The 19,806-nt window shown below is 40.6% G+C and overlaps 1 protein-coding gene across 1 annotated transcript in view; it reads right to left on the reverse strand.

Annotated features, from left to right (window-relative positions):
• tbl1xr1a (tbl1x receptor 1a) overlaps window positions 1–19,806 on the reverse strand; it is a 47,431-nt gene that overhangs the window by 11,673 nt on the left and 15,952 nt on the right. The window contains exon 2 of the mRNA XM_040039875.1: window positions 17,165–17,231. The gene's annotated coding sequence lies outside the window, so the exon portion shown is untranslated. The remainder of the gene's footprint in view (window positions 1–17,164; window positions 17,232–19,806) is intronic.

Consider the following 19,806-nt stretch of genomic DNA (forward strand, 5'->3'; position numbering starts at 1 on the left):
TATATGTGACTACTCTTGAAAGTGGCCACTTTCATGAGTAAATCATATAAGGCTTACATGATTTACTCATGAAAGTGGCCACTTTCTCATTACTTTCATACATTGTTTTAGTAAGTATCCAAAACATACAAGTTTCATTATATAATTTTTCAAGGGATCTTATATCTGTTTTCACTCTTATATGCTTTTTATACAAGTTTCACACAAGACAGATACAAACTTTATAAGATTTATATATATCTTTTCCATATGGGAAGGCACGCTGGCGGATTTTAAGTGCACCTTATAGTGCGGAAAATACGGTATACAGAAGAAAAGAATATATCGTTACTGCATACGCTTCAAATTATATCGCGATATGGATTTTAGGCCATATCGCGCAGCCCTACATACAGTCCTCGCTGGCCAGCAGATTCAAACCCAGAACCTTCATTGCTGTGAGGCAACGGTGCTAACCACGGTCATTTATTAATCCCTAATTTATGCCAGAGAAACAAACGATCTGACCTGATTTTATATCTCCTAATTTTTAATGAGATCACAAAATTGATGAGATTGCAACAGCAGCCACAAGCACTGATAATCTTCCATTTTATTTATTGGGAACAGCAGGACGATATTGGACTATGTGAATTTTTTGTTTTTGTTCAGTTCCCCCCCCCCCCCCCCTTCTCAAAAACGAGCTGAGTAACGTGTACTTCAACAACTTTCTGGATATGTGGCCAGTACTGGCTGCCAGGTGCAAGTGCTCACTCTCCTGCAGCAAATCCACTTCTGTCTCTGTCTGAACTGTTCACTGTGTGACAGTGAGTACCTGTAAATGAGCAGTCTGCACATGTGCAATGTTAAACCGAGGCTGTGCACTGTGTGAGAGGAAAATAAGACATTCTGTCACATGTAAATGCAGCTGACTAACAGCTCTACCCTTCAACATGTGTGTGGTGAGTCTGTCAGGCAGCGTTGCGGTTCCAAAACGAGATGCTTGAAAATTTCTGCGGTTATTGAACTAAAAAGTACGCGCCCTTCCCGAGATACACCGTTTCACTGACGATTTCTGCTGAAGCTCCACAAAATGGTATTCAAGAATCCGGTGTAACGACAACAACGACAAAGTAAGGCGAGTCAGTTGCATCAGCTTCACTGGAGAACAGGGGTGCCATGGCTGAGCTGTCTGGGGATGTGTTCATAACCCAGGAGACAGCAGATGAAGAAGAGGTGGTGTTGTTCTCTGGCATGTTGGCTCAGCGATACTTATCTGTGCCTGGACCCTCTGTCTCCAAGAGAGAGGATTGTGTTTTCCACAGAGACAACTGTCAGCAAACAGATTGTTTTGAGGGGGCAGATAAACTGCAGGCAGACAAAATAATGGAAACCATCTCAGAGTTGAGCTTTTCAGCATAATTACAAAAGTAGCAACACTTTGTTGGGGCTGAAATGAGCCGTTCCTGCTGCAGCCCCATGAAACGGCACTACCACAGACACACTGTGTTAAATTAGACCTCTTATTATAATTAAATCATATGCAGCTGTCAGACTGCTTTCACTTCCACTTTACTACAGTGTTATACTGCAAGCTAACTTCTCAAACAAGCCACACCCATGTACTTTGCGGTTGGCCTTCTTGACGTAACGTGTGACAACCAGCCTCTGAAAAATACAACAATGACACAAAAATAAACTGCTCTGTGCAAGATCCTTAAAAAGTAATTTTACTGCTTCCACTACTGATCACATCTCTAGTTACACCACTACACTCAAGCTATTTTGTAATCATGTATCGGAAAGTCGTGGACAAAATACTGGTAAAAAAAAAAAAAAAACAACCCCTGAATATATTATATAATTTGATATGATGTAGCACAATCCAAAAGAACAACCTACAACGGTAGGAAAAAATGAGCAAATTCATGACAGCCTACTCAAGACTGCACTGAAACCGACTCAGCTGGTGATATTTAGGGTTGCGAATTGAATGGATCTGTTTCTCTTTAAAGGGTTTTTTGTGACGTTTGTCAACTCGACTCTGAGTTTAATCATCTTGTGAAGCTCAATTGCTAAATGGAGCCACACAGTGAATCCTTCTTACTTTGTTTGTTTTTAAGGACACACGAGCTGTGCACACCCTCGTCTTGGGCTTTAGAGTAATTAAACTGAAGAAATTAAAGTAGTTTACCAGGTCTGTGCATCCTGCAAGAAAGTATTCATTTGTCCAGTAAACTGTTAACAAGCTAGAAAATTATAAAGTGACAAAACAAGGTGGCAAGCCCTCATTCTACCCGACAGCACCTTGCTATATGTCTATTTAGGTAGCTACTTCCATCTCTCTCAGTCTCTCCACCTATTAAAGATACCAGTGCACCATTTTAACTGAGAAAGGATCAATACAAAGCAGCGCAGTCAGTCTGTAGCATATTATACAAATAAATCTCACCCAGTGCTAATTTAAAGCAACTGCTTCTTCACTGAAATGCAACTTTGAGGTCAACTGCTTCAGCAGCAGCACACTTTAATTAGGCCTAAATAACTACATCACATTTGTATAGTGACCCAGGAACTAAAAAGTTCTATTTCCATAAGTCATGTAGTTCTAGAGTGGGATACGTGAAAGGCAAACGCACCTTTGGTTTATTTGACAACTGTAGCTGCCCAACACTGAAAAACTATGATCTTATAAGAGCACAGTATGATTGTTCCAATACATTCCTCAAAAACAGGAAGACGCTCATATCAGCCATCTCCGGACAGAATTGTTGCCTATTTGACAAAAGCTAATTGATATATGTTGAATCTACATTATGTGGTATTAAAGCTTACAGTTACTGGTAATGTGTGGTGCTCACATTAAGACTGGAGCTGCAGCCAGGAGCCTCGATCAATAACCATGAAAGCAGAGTATAATTTCAGCCACCTGCTGCTGTGCTTCTTTAACGGGGAACCTGTAAACGGTCCTGTCAGAGATCATTCAGACCTTTTGCTCAAATCCCTCCTGACAGCAGTGCTGTTAGTTTGTAAACAGTGAGCTGTAGTTCTCTCTACCACCACTCCACTGCAGTGGCGCTGTGGAGCCATGAGCGGTAGCCAGGAGCCTCTGTGTTGACAGTGTGGGAGAGTAAAGGGGGGGATGGGAGAGGAGAAGGGAATCTCTGGCTCTACATTTTTTCCCTTCGCCTCTCTCCCTCTGTCTCTCTGTCTCTGTGCTGCCAGTGGCAGACTGGCCTGTACAGTAAATGTTAGATCTGGTTACTGCTCAAGGAGAGAGGGGGAGGGTAGGAGACACACACACACACACTCACGCACAATCATACAATCAATAATCCCACCCACCCAACAAACAACAACAACAACAACAAAAATCAGGACAGGACTATTACTGCTGCATGTGACCTGTGCCATGACCATGAAGTTGCTCCAGAGGAAGCAAGACTGAAATCACACCAACAAGAATAAAGGGGCAGGTGGGCATGTGGGGCTGACCTTCACAATATGAAATCAATATCGCTAATAAATTAGATTTGCTTTGGTTCATCAGCTGACATCCATCCATCCACAAGGCCCCAATCAATAAGAAGGAATTCACTTCAACTGCCTTTTAATCATGTTTTATTTGAGATTGCATCTCCTACATTATGAAGAAAACACTTTATTTTATGATGCTTATCATAAAAAAAAGACTTCAATAGTGTAAAATACAACCAAACAGTTACTAAAAAATAACATAAAACCTTTTTATTTTCAACACTAACACAAACAACAAATTTTACTCTCTGGTAACAATGAAGTAGGACTGCAAGTTTTAAGACTGCACTACTGGTGCCCCTTTTCAACACAGTTTGTGTCTATCACAGGATACTGTGCTACACCACACACACTGCAATCCCATGGACTGCAGATAGCAATCTTCACACATAATTTCCTCTCTGAGCAGTGCAGAACATTTCTAAATACTCAGGTCAATAAACTGCTTGCATCATCACTCAAGTTAAAAGTAATTAAAAAATGTTTTGTTGTGCCACTTACTACTCAGCTGTTTAGTCAAATGAATGACAAATTCCTAGCTGATTGCCCAGACTGATGAATGAAAAGTTTGTGAAAATATTCTACAGAGTAGTAACCGCTCGCAGTCCAAACATTTCACCTCTAAAGAATTGTGGCAACGATGTTCTTTTCAGTTCCACATCCTGAACAAGTGACAGAGAAAGCGTCAAGGTTGTGTTGTTTACCACTGAGCTCATGCGACTGGAAAAATCTACAGGCCTTTTGGTGAGTGTCAAGTTCATCACTGGTTGAAATTTGCTAGATCAGTGGTGGAACACCCATACTATGAAATGATGACGATGCAAAGTGTTGTGTTATTCAGTAAGACCAGAAACTAGCTGTTTAGCCAAAAAAAGTCATTTGGAAAGTGTTTACAGAGGTGACGCAGCGAGAGCAGAGGATAGTTTTCTGGTAGACTTCATGCAACTGTTCCAGACAAACACCAAGGGGAGAAGGAAGAACTAGCACTAAAACTGAAAAACAAAAACAGAAATTCCCAAATTCTAACTCTGTGTTAAAGCACTGCATGTTTAATAAAATATCCTGTGTTGGCACAGTTACAGCCCTTTCTAAACTTGATGGACAACAACTGCTATGGTACCGAGACATTTCCCCTCTAGAACATTTGTTTCAAAAGCTCACGTATGTATCAATCCAGTCTTTAAGTGATGACGTGACGAATCCTGTTTCCGGGCCCAAAGTAGTCTGCGTTTAATATGGCTTTTGTAATCTTAACATGTTTAATGTTTTGTATCTTCTTCTATTTAATTTCAAAAAGCCCCTAAAAACAGCCAGTGATCACTGTCGGCCTCTCTCGGCTTTTATTACCGCTATTGATTTTAAAGCTCAGTTTTTAAAACCTTAGGATGTAACTACAGCCCAGCCCATGCAGCAGTATATGAATGACTAACGTTGTATTGTGGATGGATTATCTCAGTTGTTCTCCTGGCTGAAGTTTGGTCCTTTTACAGCATCCTGCCATGCGATTACATTTGTTCCTGACCACTGAGAATCCTCACGTTAACTTTTATCGAGTGGAAAAAAGTTAGCGTGTTTATATTATGCTAACATAGCTGTGTCGCTAGCAGTCACGTAGCACATTGTTATATAGCAGCTAGCCAAATTTCAGTAACCCTACAAACGTCACTGCTGTTTAGTTTTCTGTCTTCATTTATGTCGGAAGTGATAACAGAGCTGTACGTCTTAATTTGTTTCCAAAATCCCTCAGTCAGGACATGCTATATTGTATTTAAATGGAAGCTAGCAAGCTAACATCCTGCTAATTTCTAACTCCGTTAAATGTCATAAATTCCGTTTTCATGGATGTCTCGATGTTAAACTTACAACAACTGTCAGTGATGCCACAATGATAGTTTGATTTAGAGACCTGCAGCAGAGTTTGAGCCCAGACAAGGCTAGTGACGTCAGACTTAAAGACCGGATAAGCAGCAATCACTTGGCGCGCAGGTCATACAAAACCAATCAAATTTAATACCAAACCAGTGATTCAAGATTAATACACTTGTTAGGTAAATTCACCACACAAATAATGACCATTAAATCAGACTGTAGCACTGACTACTGGCCACAGTATCTGCAGATATATATCAAAAATTCCCCAATGGTTCCCAGCACTATTAGAAGAAAAAAAAGGAATCGCCGCTTTTCATTACAGTGGTATTACGTGCAGTAAAGTGTGACATTAGTGGTATGGTTACAGCACAGCATTCTGCCACATTGCCTGTCGTTTTCTCTGTATTTTATGAGGATTGGTAGGATATGAACAGCCACAGGCTGTGTGAACAAAAGGAGCCGCTGGCCTTACTGGAACAGTCTGAACACTCTATTTTGCTAAAGTATGTGCCAGAGGAGCCTTTATAAAATGGCAGGTGCATGCAATGAAACTGAACTTCAAACAAACTGCCACTGCACACCTTGTCTCTCCCACTCCGTGACAATAATATACACCATTTAGGTTTGGTGTTCTCTAAAGGTATTTCTGCATCATGCGTAAAGGAGACCCAAGCTGTGATGTCTGCTGCTCTGATTCTACTCTGCACCAGTGCAGATAAAATGGGGCTCATTCCTATTTAAAGCCTCTCTCTCTGTCTCTGAGACCTGACGGTTTGGCTCTATTTTCAGAGCAGCAGAAAGAAAATTCAGGCAGTGGGGGATGGGATGATTTAAAGGAAACCATATTTCAAATCATCTCTCACTGTATAACGTGTCCAATTCTTCTGAAACCAGACAGAGTCACACATGAAAATCTGTTTCTCTCCTATTGTGCTGCCACAATGACACACCGAAAGCAAAGGCAAGACAAAGGTTACAGTCAGTCTGGAGCGATTCAGAATACATGTAGAAAACTGCGCCACCAAAAATATTAGCAGCAACAACATCGCAAAAGACGGCGTAGCTATTGATGTTTAAAGGCTCAAACACATTTCCATGTTTGTATTTTTATTCTGGGGCTAGACTAACACATCTGCAATATTCATAGCTTAAAACCCTTAAAGATAAATAAATAAATAAAACGCATTTCCATCCTCGGTGCAGAACAAACTATTAGTTCTTGGTGCTTTTAGACCACCATCCTGATTTGCCCACTCTGTGCCAGCTTCGGTGGTTAAACAAATAATCTGCTTGTTAAGTGAAGACACATCAACATCAAAGTGTCTCTTGGATGAGGCTCTCTTCTTTTTAAAATCCTGGAGTGCTTAGTTTCTTGAGTTTTTTGTTTGTTTGTTTTTTAGCAAACACAAGACTATTCAGCCGTTCTCGGCCTTTACAGCTCTTCATTAGCACTAGTCATGTGTAACATGCTCAAATATGGTTTGAAAAAAACTCCCGATACTCACGAACACTACAGGGCTGCATTGTTAAGAAAAGAATCACTCTCCAGCCAACCACAGCTTATATGGCTGCTAGTATTTATTTTTCACTTTCTGGTTACTACTCAATATTAAAGCTCGATTTAGACTTCTGCAGGAAATTTACATCCTAACTTGTGAAATAACCAGAAACACCTTTTATCCCTACACAGTAAGGCTGCCACGATTACGTCGACTATCAAAATCGTTGTCGAATATTAAAATCGTGACGCGTCGTTTGAAGCTTTCTAAGATCCCAAAAGACGCAGGAATAAGTAGTAGGATTTAAGAGTGTAATAACGGACTGAAACAGAAGATGGCAGCACTGCATGTACAAGGATGCCAGCTGCCGTTAAACCCCGAAGAAGAAGCTGTGTCCCAGAATTCATAGCGCGGCCCTGCTCAGTTTTCAACAATGGCGGCAGCTAGTTAGTTTTAATATTACTCTTATTATTCTTTCATGGTCATAAAATAAACATTTAACATATTTTCAGGCGAGAATGTAGCTGTGTAAACCTCAAATGTCTGCTCAGTTTATCAAGACACCACATATTTTCAAAAGTGCTCCGACGTTTTCGGAGACGTCTGTTACCCACCAGCTCGATAGCTAGCCGGGTTCAAGGCTCACTAGAGCCCGTGAGAACGCCGGACTCCCGGCCAATCGTTTTCAAACCCACCGCTGTCTTTCGCTACTCAGGTTAAACGTGATATATGAGTCACTTAGATAACTTAAAACTGTTATTGTTTGGCTTTTTTCAGTATTTTATTTGTTCCTGAGTAAATCCTCAGACAACTGATTATCAGAAGTGTGAGATCCTCGAGAATATACCCCGGTGTCCTGTTATATTTTAGACGGTTAGCAGACGGCTGAGTTTATTAAACTTCACCAAAACAATCTGCAGATTTCATTAAAATTTAATAAACTATCATCTTGTCTTTATTTTTAGTTAGCACATACCTTAAACACTTAAAGCTGTAAGCTAATGATAGTTATATAAGAGCAGATGCTGCTGGTGCAATAAGCTGTACGTTTTACGTCCAAAGGATGCATGATCTGATTAGTTGACTAATCGCAAAAATAATCGGTGACTAGTCAACTATCAAAGTAATCATTTGTGGCAGCTCTACTACACAGCAACCGTCTATGCCTTTCGCACACACGGCTCTTGCTCTCAGACATGCCTGGGCTTGTGAGCACTAGGTATTGTAAACACATGACGTTGCTTTAGCAATGACATACAAATATGACACTTTCATATCATGTAAAAATGTATATTATTATCATCATCATGATCATGAACAATATGACATGGCACAGCCCTTATGCTTCTTTGCAAGAGGAACCTTTGTGCCTATGTTGCTGATCATGATCTATGCACATAACTCAACTAGTGGGCCTTGCTAGCACATGCTATATTCATGTTGGCACCATTTGCAGAGATAACCAGCAAAGCTAGCTCATCCACCTCCTCCACGGCTGATGTAATTCCAACTGCCACACTCTCAAATGTCTCTTATGAGGGCAACTCTGGGATTAAAACAATGAAAAGGACACTCCTGCAAGCTGTCACCAGACAGATGAGCACCGCTGACGACAAACCACCACACCGACTCGCAATGACGCTTAGCCCAACGTGTAGGGGTGAATCTGGAAGATCACTCTCCTGCCAAAAACAGCATAGTGAAAATGTAAATGTGGTTCATAGCCTGAGTTTAAAGTGGGTTTAAATTTGCAAACATCTGTGTAGACCTGTGATTTTTTTAATACATAAATATATATATTTTTTCCCCTAAGATGTACTACTTTTGATTCTATGTTTAAACCACAGCTGGGGCATTGGAGGCTTCAGAATCACCAAAAAAGGACCCTCGTGTGGAAGCAGCTGCACAAAACACAAGAGCACCTTTATGAATCCATTTAACCAAAGACTGCAGGAGCACGAAGAGCCCGGTGCAGCAAGCAGCTCGAGCCATGTCCTCAACAGTCTTTGGTTTCCTGAGTTTACTTCAGCTTCCTCGAAATTCCTCTGTGTCCCCCTGCACCAGCATAGAAAGCGAGAGGCTGTTTGCATGGTCTCTAACAACAAGGACGAGAAAATACGTGCCAACCACAGAGAAAGCGGAAATGTTTTTTTAATGAGAAAGAATCTGCAGCTTAAGGAACAAAACTCATCATTTCTCTTACTTATCTGGAAATTCCAGTTCCTACTTTCACTAAAGATTTATAAAAAAAAAAAACTACTAGCCCCTTTATTTCTATGTTACTAAAGCTCTTGTTTAAGATGCTCACTCACACACAAGAAGGAGTCCCAGCCCCTTCTGCACAGCAAGGAAAGCACCTTATTAATTAACGCTGGTCTCGGACAGATACTAAATACTCCATCAGTATCGGTGCATCCCGAGGTAGTTGTGTATGATGCAATGACAACAGAAATGAATCATAATCTGCTTGTGGCTCTCCCCTCCCCCTCTCCTGGGTTACTGGTCGCTTAGAGTGACAGATTGCATTGGCAAGCCCAGCTCAGCCTCACATGGCCAGTGAGAGGTCAGAGAGGCTAGCTGTCTGTCGGTGACAGATGGTAGCATGTAGGCTCTGCCAGCTAGCCTCGCTTGACGGGCAGTTAAACCTGCTATGGGCAGCTCGTGTCCATCTGAATGCATGAGGTCAGTGAGGGCCACTGAATCAGCGGTGGTTATCTCACAGCGAGCTGCCGTGATGACTAAGATTAGAAGACCTCGCCCAAGTCAGAATCCAAATCACATTTTGAGAATCTCTTTAGAAGGTCAGGTCTGATCTACTTATCTGGAACCAGTCCTGGTTACAGCCTGCTTTGCAATACCCATAATCATGTTGGACACGGGACTGGACGAATGCTAATGGGAGCATTTGGGTTCTACTGTCGGATATTTACCTGATGGTGGGCATTACTTTACTGATATACCATGAAAACATTCAGTTCCTCATGTAAAGCGATCCCCATTCAGTTCCTCGTAATCAGTTAGCAAATATATCATATTGGTGTTTTGGGAGTTTTTTCAGGTTTTACACTGGAGCTGCCCTTCTTTGCACACACAATGACACCTGACATCACATATTAAGCCTTTTGTTTTCTGTTGTTTTTAATGGATTTACTATAGTAAGCCATTAATCCGCATACCCTAAGAAGCAGGGAGGCATCTATTTCCAGTAACATACTGTGAGATCAGAGGTACTGACTCTAACAAACAAGTTGAGTCTATTTACTGACAGGTGAGGTTAACAGTTGACCACAGGTCAGGTGTGAAATCTTGGGTTAGAACATGATGTAACGACAAAGAGTCCCCATTACGTGTATAAGCAACCAAGTATAACTCATTGATCTGTAAATGCAAAATAGTGAATACAGGGAAAACAAATGTGGCTTATTCTAAACACTGTTAGCAGAATTCAAATTCTCTAACCTGGGTTATATTAGGGTGATTTGTTTTTTCACATTGCCTGAACTGAACTGATAAAACCTGTTTGTATCAGAGAGACATACTTTGAAAGCAAAGGAAGGCTACATCTGTAAATATATAACAATCATTTATGTCCTGATTTCTTAAAAGAAACAGAGGTAGGGCAAGAATATTATCACAGGCCTCGACACCCCGATACACGTCAACATCTTTCATCTAAGAAAGCATTTGACTTGTAACCTTTTGTTGTGTGATGCAACATTTGACAGTTGTACACAGATGCTGATAGAGATCTGGATCAGTATTATCAGCAAAAGTAGTGCCATTGAGAACTTGACCACATGTGGTTACTAGGGGTGCAACGATATTCGTATCGATATTGAACCGTTCGATACAGTGCTTTCGGTTCGGTACGCATATGTATCGAACAATACAACATTTGTAATTTATTTTATCAACTTTCCTTCTGACGATGCTGTCTGTGTGGAGCGCTCAGTGGATCTGCGTTCGACTACTCCGCCTAGGCTGCACTGTCGAGCGCAGATCCATTGAGCGCTCCACACAGACAGCATAGTCAGAAAGAAGAGCGCAGGGCAAGCTAGCGTGACAGAAGTTAAGCTCTCCTTGCAACATGGCAAATTGAACCTCCCCCACCCTCATTCAGATCTGGCGTTTGGAATTATTTTGGTTTTCATGTGACGTATGACCCTGAAGGTAAGCGCTCATGGACTAAAGTAAAACAGTATGTTGGATGTGCCACGCAATGCTCAATTACATTGGTGTGAACTAGTGTGTTAGCGCAGTTAGCTCGTTAACGTGTTGGCTGTCTAGCCCCATGCACGGGGCTATCAGGGGTAGCTTGTTAACGGAGATTTGCCGTGTTGTGGCGTTAAGGTCATTTTAACGAGGTTAACCTAAAAGCACTAGTGGGAACACAACGAATATGACTGCACATTTACGCCGACATCATCCTAGTGCAAAGACAAAAACAACAAGCATGCATGCTACAAACTTTACCCGAGTCATTTAGACAGCCGTTAGCACATGATTCTCCTTATGGGGACCTGATATGTTTAATATGCTGCTGAGAATATAGCCCAGAAGAAGCGGATAGTATAGCTTTTATTTTGAGACATTTCTCTGTAATAAACTCTTTTCCAAAGATGAGTGATTCCTCAATCAGATACAGGGCTCGCAAAATCGCTAGCCCGACGTCCTGGGGCTAGAGATTTTTCCAGTCGGGCTACCAAAATCTATCTCTGCCCTGCCCGTCGGCCTATTGTAGGAAGGAAAAATATATGTCAATGCTTTTGCATTCTTTCGGAAATGTAGCTGGGTAATTATGTCATTGGCATCGGTGAGCCACTGTCAATATGTGACATATTGAAATCGCGTTTGAATTTGCGCTTGTTTTTTGCTTTCACTTTGCAATCACGTGAACTGTGTATAGAGAGCGACAGTACTGATCTGTGAGTGATGATAATTTGTGCACCAATTCCTCTGACATCGTCTTATTAATCGTTAGCTTACTATGCAAACATGACAAGTGAAATCTCCCGCAGCAAGCTTAAACATGTGAGAGGTTGATCGCTGAGCGTTATGTGAGTCTGTGTGTAAAAGCAGCAGGATTTATATTTCAGTTCTGCTGAGCCAAATAAGACAGGTCAGGGTGAAGAAGTGACAGCCAAAGAAAAGCTTACCGCAAAACGGAAAAGTTATGACAAATCAGACTATAAGGCAAAAAGAAAGTGCAGCTTTATGGTTTCATGGACAAAAGACTTTCTGTGGCTGCGATATGATGAGCTAAATAACCAGGGCTGCACATAAGTGGTCCGCAGGTGCGCATTCGCTGTCAAAATAAAAAACACGCACAAGGGTTAGGGTTAAATTTAAAAACTGTACTTTTGAGTTAAAATATATATTTATAATTTTAATAAATGACAAATTAAAAAGGCATGAACATTTTATTTTGTATCGAAAAAATATCGAACCGTGACACCAAAGTATCGAACCGAACCGAACCGTGAATTTTGTGTATCGTTGCACCCCTAGTGGTTACGCTGTTGGAGTGAATTTGGTAGCTTAAATTTTTTTTAGCATGCATCTAGATGTGGTATTTGGTGCAAGACGACTGATGACGTGCTTAAGTTGGGAAATATTGCAGCAGCTGGACTAGCCGGAAATTTTTGCAATATCTATTAAAGGTCTGTTGTGATGTGTTTTCTCTACTCTTGTACTTAGGCTTCAGGGTTATGCATTACTCGATGACTGTAGAAGGGGAACAAAGCTCTCAAAGGCTGAAAGCTAGCATGAATTAACTTCACACAGTGACTCTAAAGCATGTCTGAAAACTCTGCAAATCAATGTTCTTTTGAAAAAGGAATAACTTTAAAAAAATATAGGGAGATAATAACTAGCTGTCTCCTGGAATCTCCAGCTCCCTCTATTCCTGCAGAAGTCAGCACTGTCAACACCAACACGATGCTACTAATGTAAAACATGAAGGTCTATATTTATCAATTTGTCCAACTAGCAAACATAAGATATGTAGAATATTTCTTTTGGCAGGTGGTCGAGCGTGCCTGAACGAGCAGATGCACTCGCCAATGCTTTGGCATTCACCAACTTTTATTATTTGCAGTTTTCAGAGATAAGATACCTTTATTAGTCCCACAAGGGGAAATTTCATGTTAAGGCTGCCGACCTATTGCAGATATATGATTTAGTGAGCATTTTTACGAGAAGCAGAATGCCAAAGAAGTGTTTAAAGGAGCTACTGCGGAGACTAGGGTTTAGTTGGCAGTGATATTATGGCCTGTCCACACTGCTCTCTAACATTCCTGAAGCAGACAACCCAACATTCACTCAAACTTCATGCAATTATGGGCCAGCCGTGTGAATGTAAAAGAGGAGACAGAGAAGTTTTTCTCTTTCCAACCCTCTTTCTTCCCCATTTTTTACTCAACTATGTGTCACAGTTCATGAGTACAGCTCAATACATCTCTATCAATGTCTGTCTGGAAGCATGCCCCATTATCTGCATTTTAGGAAGAGTCTTCACTCACTGTGATGACTGCTTTTCAATCTGCCTTCTGGTGTGGCCATTCAGAAAGACCATATGCTCACTTGAACTGGACAGTAGATTTAAAGAACCTAGAATATTTGAACCCAGTCCTATTTATTGCATATTTGCCATGTACATTGTGGAAGAAAGACAGAGAATATCTGCCCAATATAACTGTCTGCCTCTTCAATGAGCCTCTATTGTGGACCATGTAGAGCTGATATGGCTCAAAAATGCATTTCTGGAAAAGAGGGGACCAATTTAAATGCTACTGTTGGCAGTCCTCCTTCTGTGCAGCCTCTTTAAGTTTGCCACAGTGGCACATTAGCTTGCAGCAGATCTCTGGACAGAAGAATCAATACCAACTGCAATCAAAGATAGTAGAGTTGGAGTTCACCCAACTGCTGGATGAGTTCTTGGGGGGAAGCAGCTGAAAGCTACGGTGGACATCACAAAGGCTACCTAGCCAGTGGGCCGGCTCATAAAGAAAACACGAGGCCTGTAGGTCCAAGCCAAGCTGCTATGCTTTGGTGGCCATTATTATACCTGGGTGGCCTACCCAACTAAAGACTACGTGTGGGGAAATCTACCTAGAGAAGTTGTATTTGTTCAAATTTAGCTGAAATGATACAACGATAAAATTCAAGTCACCATTGTAGTAATTCTCTTCTGTGTAGCCAAAGCTGTATTTTATTGCACAGTCCTTAAAGAGATATAAACCACTGAGGGAGATGTCTACAGATAAAAAAAAAGAGTTGTAGCGAAACTAATCTCACCTTCTATCCGCCATGCATGATCTGGCATGCATGATCTGTATTCGGCTATCTCGCTTTATATCTTTTCATTCAACTCTGATTTTTCTGCTCTCTCACTAAACGAGGGTTTGAGCTTCAGGGTTAACCAGAGACACATCCTTTGCAGGAGGTGTGGAATTTTGCAGTCCCTTCAGGACACACTAATGGACAAGTCTCTGAAATATTTGTGGTGTGATTTCAGAAATGGGGGCACATTCTGGAAGAGTAGCTCTCGCGCTGGTTTCTAGGCAAAGTGATACACACGATCAATACAGTGGGCTGAATCATTTTAGAACAAAGGCTTTCTTCTCCTGTTACATACAACAGCCTTGTGAGAGCAACACAGTGTTCTGCACAAGTGCATTAATAAAAACACAAAACACAAGCTAAAATCAGAAGCCGGGTTTTCTAAAGACTCGTCAAAATTCAGAAGAGAAATGACATCCTGACAAAATTCTCCTAAAACCAGACACGGATGTTGTATCGTCTCGCTCCTGGGGTGACAAAAAGTATTTTAAATGTGAGAAACAAAACTGGCATTCAGAGTGAAATTAAAGTTGCTAGTAAAAGGTTTCTGCAGGGCATAAACAAATTGGGTGTGTAGTTTGGCACCACTGAGTTACATGTCATCCTCAGCACAAAAAACAAAAAAAACACTCCAACATGCTCCCCTGACATCACCGCCTTCCTCAAGCAGTTCAACCGCTGCACGTTACATCACACCAGAAAACACCATTTGCAAAATGACTTGCTTCTTGGTTTCTGATATGAAAATGTAAACTCTGTACCAGTGCTTATAGGCTCTTTATGTAAATAACACACTCACTGGGTGACTAAGAGCTCCAGTGCCGAGTTGTAGCATCATGAATAAAACAAATAAGCAGAGCTGAGGGCTCTACAGTGGAGAAAACAAAGCCGTCCAACGAGGCTGACCTGACATTAACGTAGCTAACTGTTAAAGTGGGTGAGAGGAGTTTTTAGCAAGTCAGAGCAAAACATTGCGATTCAACCAGAAAACCGAACCAACAATGTCAGAAAGTTAGCACAAAATCACTTGCCATGTGAACTTAAACAAGCACAACCAAGAACCTGGATGTGAGTCCTATCTAGCAACAGTGTGTTTTTGGGCAGGGTTCACAGGAAACCTGCTGGATTCTTCAATGGTACAAAACAGGAAGAGGGGTCTGTTCCTCCAGTGGAACTCAAACAGACGCTTTCACACTTTCTGACTTTCACAAGTGGTTAAAGACCAAAAATAAACTCAGTACAACAGGAAAACAGTGGGGGAACAATGACACTTGTGTGCGACTAACTGCCAGTAAGCCTTGGGGAAATTTGAAACCTGTTTGTTCAGTCCAGATGAATCACACTGGACTCATGAAGTGGTCTCGGTACGGTCATAAAAATAAAGTAATTTTTGGATTCCAGTATAACATACAGGAATCAGGGCTCCAAAACTGAGGCCATACCTGAACCACATCGCATGCTGCTAGCAGCTAGCCAAAGAAAAAACTAGTATAACTGATGTCTGCAGTCTGATTACACCTGCGAGGAAAGTACTGCAGTACAGGATTAACAGGTTAGTGAGCTGTGTTGAGTTTTCAGTGTCACAAATGTGGCTTTACCAGGTTAGGCTGACATTATGGCAAGAGTTTCAGACTTTTTCTCTGCGACATGCTGCAAGTGCAATATAGATACTCGGCTGAAGGAAACTGTTTGATATATGCAAGCCATTCGGTTGTATCTTAGTAATATTGCAGAAGGAAGCTGTGCTGCATAGTTATGCAGCAAATGTAAAAATCCTACTTTGCTGCCAGTTCTGGTTTTAACCACTGGAACTGTATCTAACAAGACACAAATAGTCTATTTGTAGCCCATTTACCAGCAAAAATATGAATCAATAAAATTTATTTAATTTTCACTTTGTAAAAAAGCGATTTCCCCCTCTCCTTTGCTAAGCTGTGCAGCCGTGTCAAAGCTTATAATAATACTGGTTTTTAATGATGTCTGACTGAAGAAGGCACCACTTAATTGGACCTTTGCAAACAGAAGAATTAAATGGCGCACCATTACAGCTCACGTTCATTACAGCCAGATTCGTGCCCCCCCCCCGTATTCCTGTCACCAATGCACTCTTAAAACCCCAAAAAGAAAACTTAAGAAAAAGAATCAAAAGATACATTTAACAACCCCATTTCAGAGCCTGAAGCCAAAAACCTGAGTTCACAAAGAAAATTAATAGCAACCAACATAATACTCATGTCTGGCTGCAGTTTTAGGTCTTGCTGAGCACACGAAAGTCTCGCTATGTTGACCTTGATAGTACAACCCTCAGGATCAGTGTGCGTCATATCACAATCTTTCCTCTTGTTCCCTTCTGCTTTTATGATCTAATCAGATGAAAACAAAAGATCAAAAATAACCTTTAAGAAAACAGAAACAAAACTAACAACATTACCAATCCATCCACTCCTTTCAACCAGCCATTTGAGAAGTACTTCAAACACATGCTTTTTGTTTTTTATAAGAATCTTGCTAAAATAGAATTATTATCCATTAAATATATGCTTTTGCACTCTTGTGCAATTAGTTTGAATCGTGCAACATGCCACTGGTGTAGAATTACCTCCGTCTGCGTCTATACAACTAGAATACATGGCACATGAAAAAAAATCATCATGCCTGCCTAAAACGTAATTTCTAAGAGGGAAAATACAAGTAAGGGAAAAAATTCATTTTCTTACATATGAGCAAGAATATTACATTCTACAAAACCCAAAATCAATAAGGAAGTGATGACAATTCAAAAGCTATTATTGTGAAAACCACTGTCTTGGGTTTTTTGGGGGGTTTTCTTTCCAGTCCTATTAGAGTTGGGGATATTTAAGATCCAGGATCTGAAACTTGCATAAGCTATGCAGATAGAAACATGTTCAAATGCAGCCTGGCTGTAGATCACTCACCACAGCAGTAAGGTCTGTTTGCACCACCAGTGTACTCAGTCAGGACCTTGTACCATGTGCTCAGAACCTGCAACAAGAAGCAGTTACAAACTCAGTTAATGGTCTCTGAATGGAGGTGTGGTTTTCAACCATGGAATTAGAAAACAACATATATCACAGCATGTGTTCGACATTTAAAACCTAAGTTTTAGAATTCACTGCAAAGTGTCTATACACGGCCTGTACAAACATCATGTGACACATTTCTAAAAGGCATCAAAAGTAAAGTGGAGGGTTTATTTATGGGAGTGAACACATCTTAAATTTGAATTATTTATCAGTTCACACAACCTTCTGTAAGTGTGGAAACTGCACATTTACTCCACTTGAAAGGAGCTCATGAAGAGAAATAAATAACTACATTTGCATCTTTCAAATTTGAAATATTTTCATGAGGGATAATAATGCAGGAACATGCCTCTGAATCTACCTTGGATCTATTAAATGCACCCCTTCAAGTTTTTGACCCGAACCTGATGCAGAGCCAATTGGACAATGTTATATACTGTGTTATGCTGCATACTAGCAAATGCACGTGGACATTTCTTAGGGTTCACAATTTTTACTAACCTTTAATTTTTCACTACTTTTTTTTTTTTTTTTTTTTTTAAACCCTTTAATAAAAAAAACCACACAAAATAGAAAAAAAGATCCATTGCACTATTAGGATGCATGAGCATGCAATGTAACACACGCAATGTCTCATATTATTTACTGCTTTCCACTGATTTGTGGTGCATATCTGCACATGTGGGCATGCAGAAGGAGGCACAAATTAATAATCAAATAATTCTAATAGTTTCTAATTTACAAATTATGTGATCCAGCAAATAGTCTGCAGCTGGCAGCTGTAATTTATGTTCTGCTCTGGTAAACTGGGCATAGCGGCACATGATCCAGTTCTCAACAAGCTGCAGGTTCTGGCTGGAGTTCTCTGCTAGCTGTGCATTCCCAGATGAGAACGACGACTACCTTTGCCAACTGTGGTCCAAGACAGTGGGACTGGAGTCCACCGAATCCAAGACCAGATGCAGGTAAATCATACTAAGGAGCGCCACAACAGCAACTTAGCCACCAAGCAGGCTAGTTATTACCACCAACTGAACTTTCAAAATAAGACTGAGGGGATTGTTGAGCAGTAAATTTACTTCTGGTATCATTTCTCATAATTTATCAGAAAGACATGCTAAACAGAGAATGTTGACAGTGCTGGTTTTAACTTTTATCAGAAAATAAAATCAACGCAGCATTACTGGATTTGCTAACATCAAAACTCCATAGTTCACCCTTTAAACAGATTTCGTTGCATGCATCACTTCCCAGAAACAGCCAGCACCCGTCTGCCGGTGTGAGAGGAAATATTTTCACCGTCTGCACCCACATTGGTAAAAACCATCAAAATGTAAAATGATACCTCACTAATGCAATGAACTGAACATGAAAAAAAAAAGCTCACTGTGTCAGCCAGCAGCACATGGCAACTGAATGGCTTTACCATGTGACTGACACTCATTCAGACATCTGAACAATGGCTCACCTCTTTAGTCTGAGTGCAGATGGAGACAACAGCCCACCAGGGGAGCCTGCTCGCTGCCCACATTTCCAATGGGTTACCATAAAGAAATGCAAAGCAAACAGTAACTCTATAAAGTATTTAATGTTCAATTTTTAGAAACTGGGATTCGGCCCTGTGGTAATTATGAAAGCTGCAGACTGAGGTGATGCTTGACTGTTACTGGATTGCATAATGCTGTGTGCTGCAAATCACTGAACATTAAGATTTGTCTTTTCAGGCTCCTCCTCCCAGCTTGCTGCTTCCTCCCCTGTTTTCTTTGACCTTAATTCCCTCTGTGTCTTTCTCCTTTTAGTCATTGTTTCCATTGATTCATCTGACTCTGCTAGCTCTATAAAGTGATGGTGAGGTTGTAGTAGAGCCGCAGAGCAAAAACAGCGATAACCTAAGAACAAAGAAATTGAGTGGGAGTAGCTGGGTTTGACTAGAATGTCACAACACCAAAATTATCCGTTTAATACAATTTCAACATAAATATGTTAGTACAGAATCTATAAGAACACCACAAAATACCTGAAATATCAGGAAAAGAAAAGGAATAATGGGTTAGACAACACAGCACTTAAAATTCTTCTTCTTCTTCTTCTTTTTTAATTCACTTTAAAATGTCTTATTTAATCTCTTTATATATATTTCTTTATATAATTTTGACTACATTATCAAGTTAGATTTAAGACTAACTGAAATGAAACAGTTGCTTCCACTTTCTGCCAACTGCCTTGTTCAAATTATTGTTGATTAAAAAAAATATTGTTACAAAATCAACCGCACTCCTGTTACATAAGCCATTTTCACACATCAAAGCTGGACAGTTTTAGAAAAATCAGGTTGGGACATCATCCAAAGCTGCCCTTTCATACATGTAACACGCAACAGGAAATAGTCTGCCTCAGATACACTCTCACCACTGGAAATACTCTGGTTTTGGCCCGGGATGGCACTAGGGTAGTGCAGAGATTACCACCATTTCCTTGCTCTTCTCCAGACAGATTCTCTAGGCCTGCGCCCAAAGATTTGGCTTTGGGTATAT

This window comes from Simochromis diagramma, unplaced genomic scaffold (assembly GCF_900408965.1).
Source record: "Simochromis diagramma unplaced genomic scaffold, fSimDia1.1 OVJJ01000026.1, whole genome shotgun sequence".
NCBI classification, from domain to species: Eukaryota; Metazoa; Chordata; class Actinopteri; order Cichliformes; family Cichlidae; genus Simochromis; species Simochromis diagramma.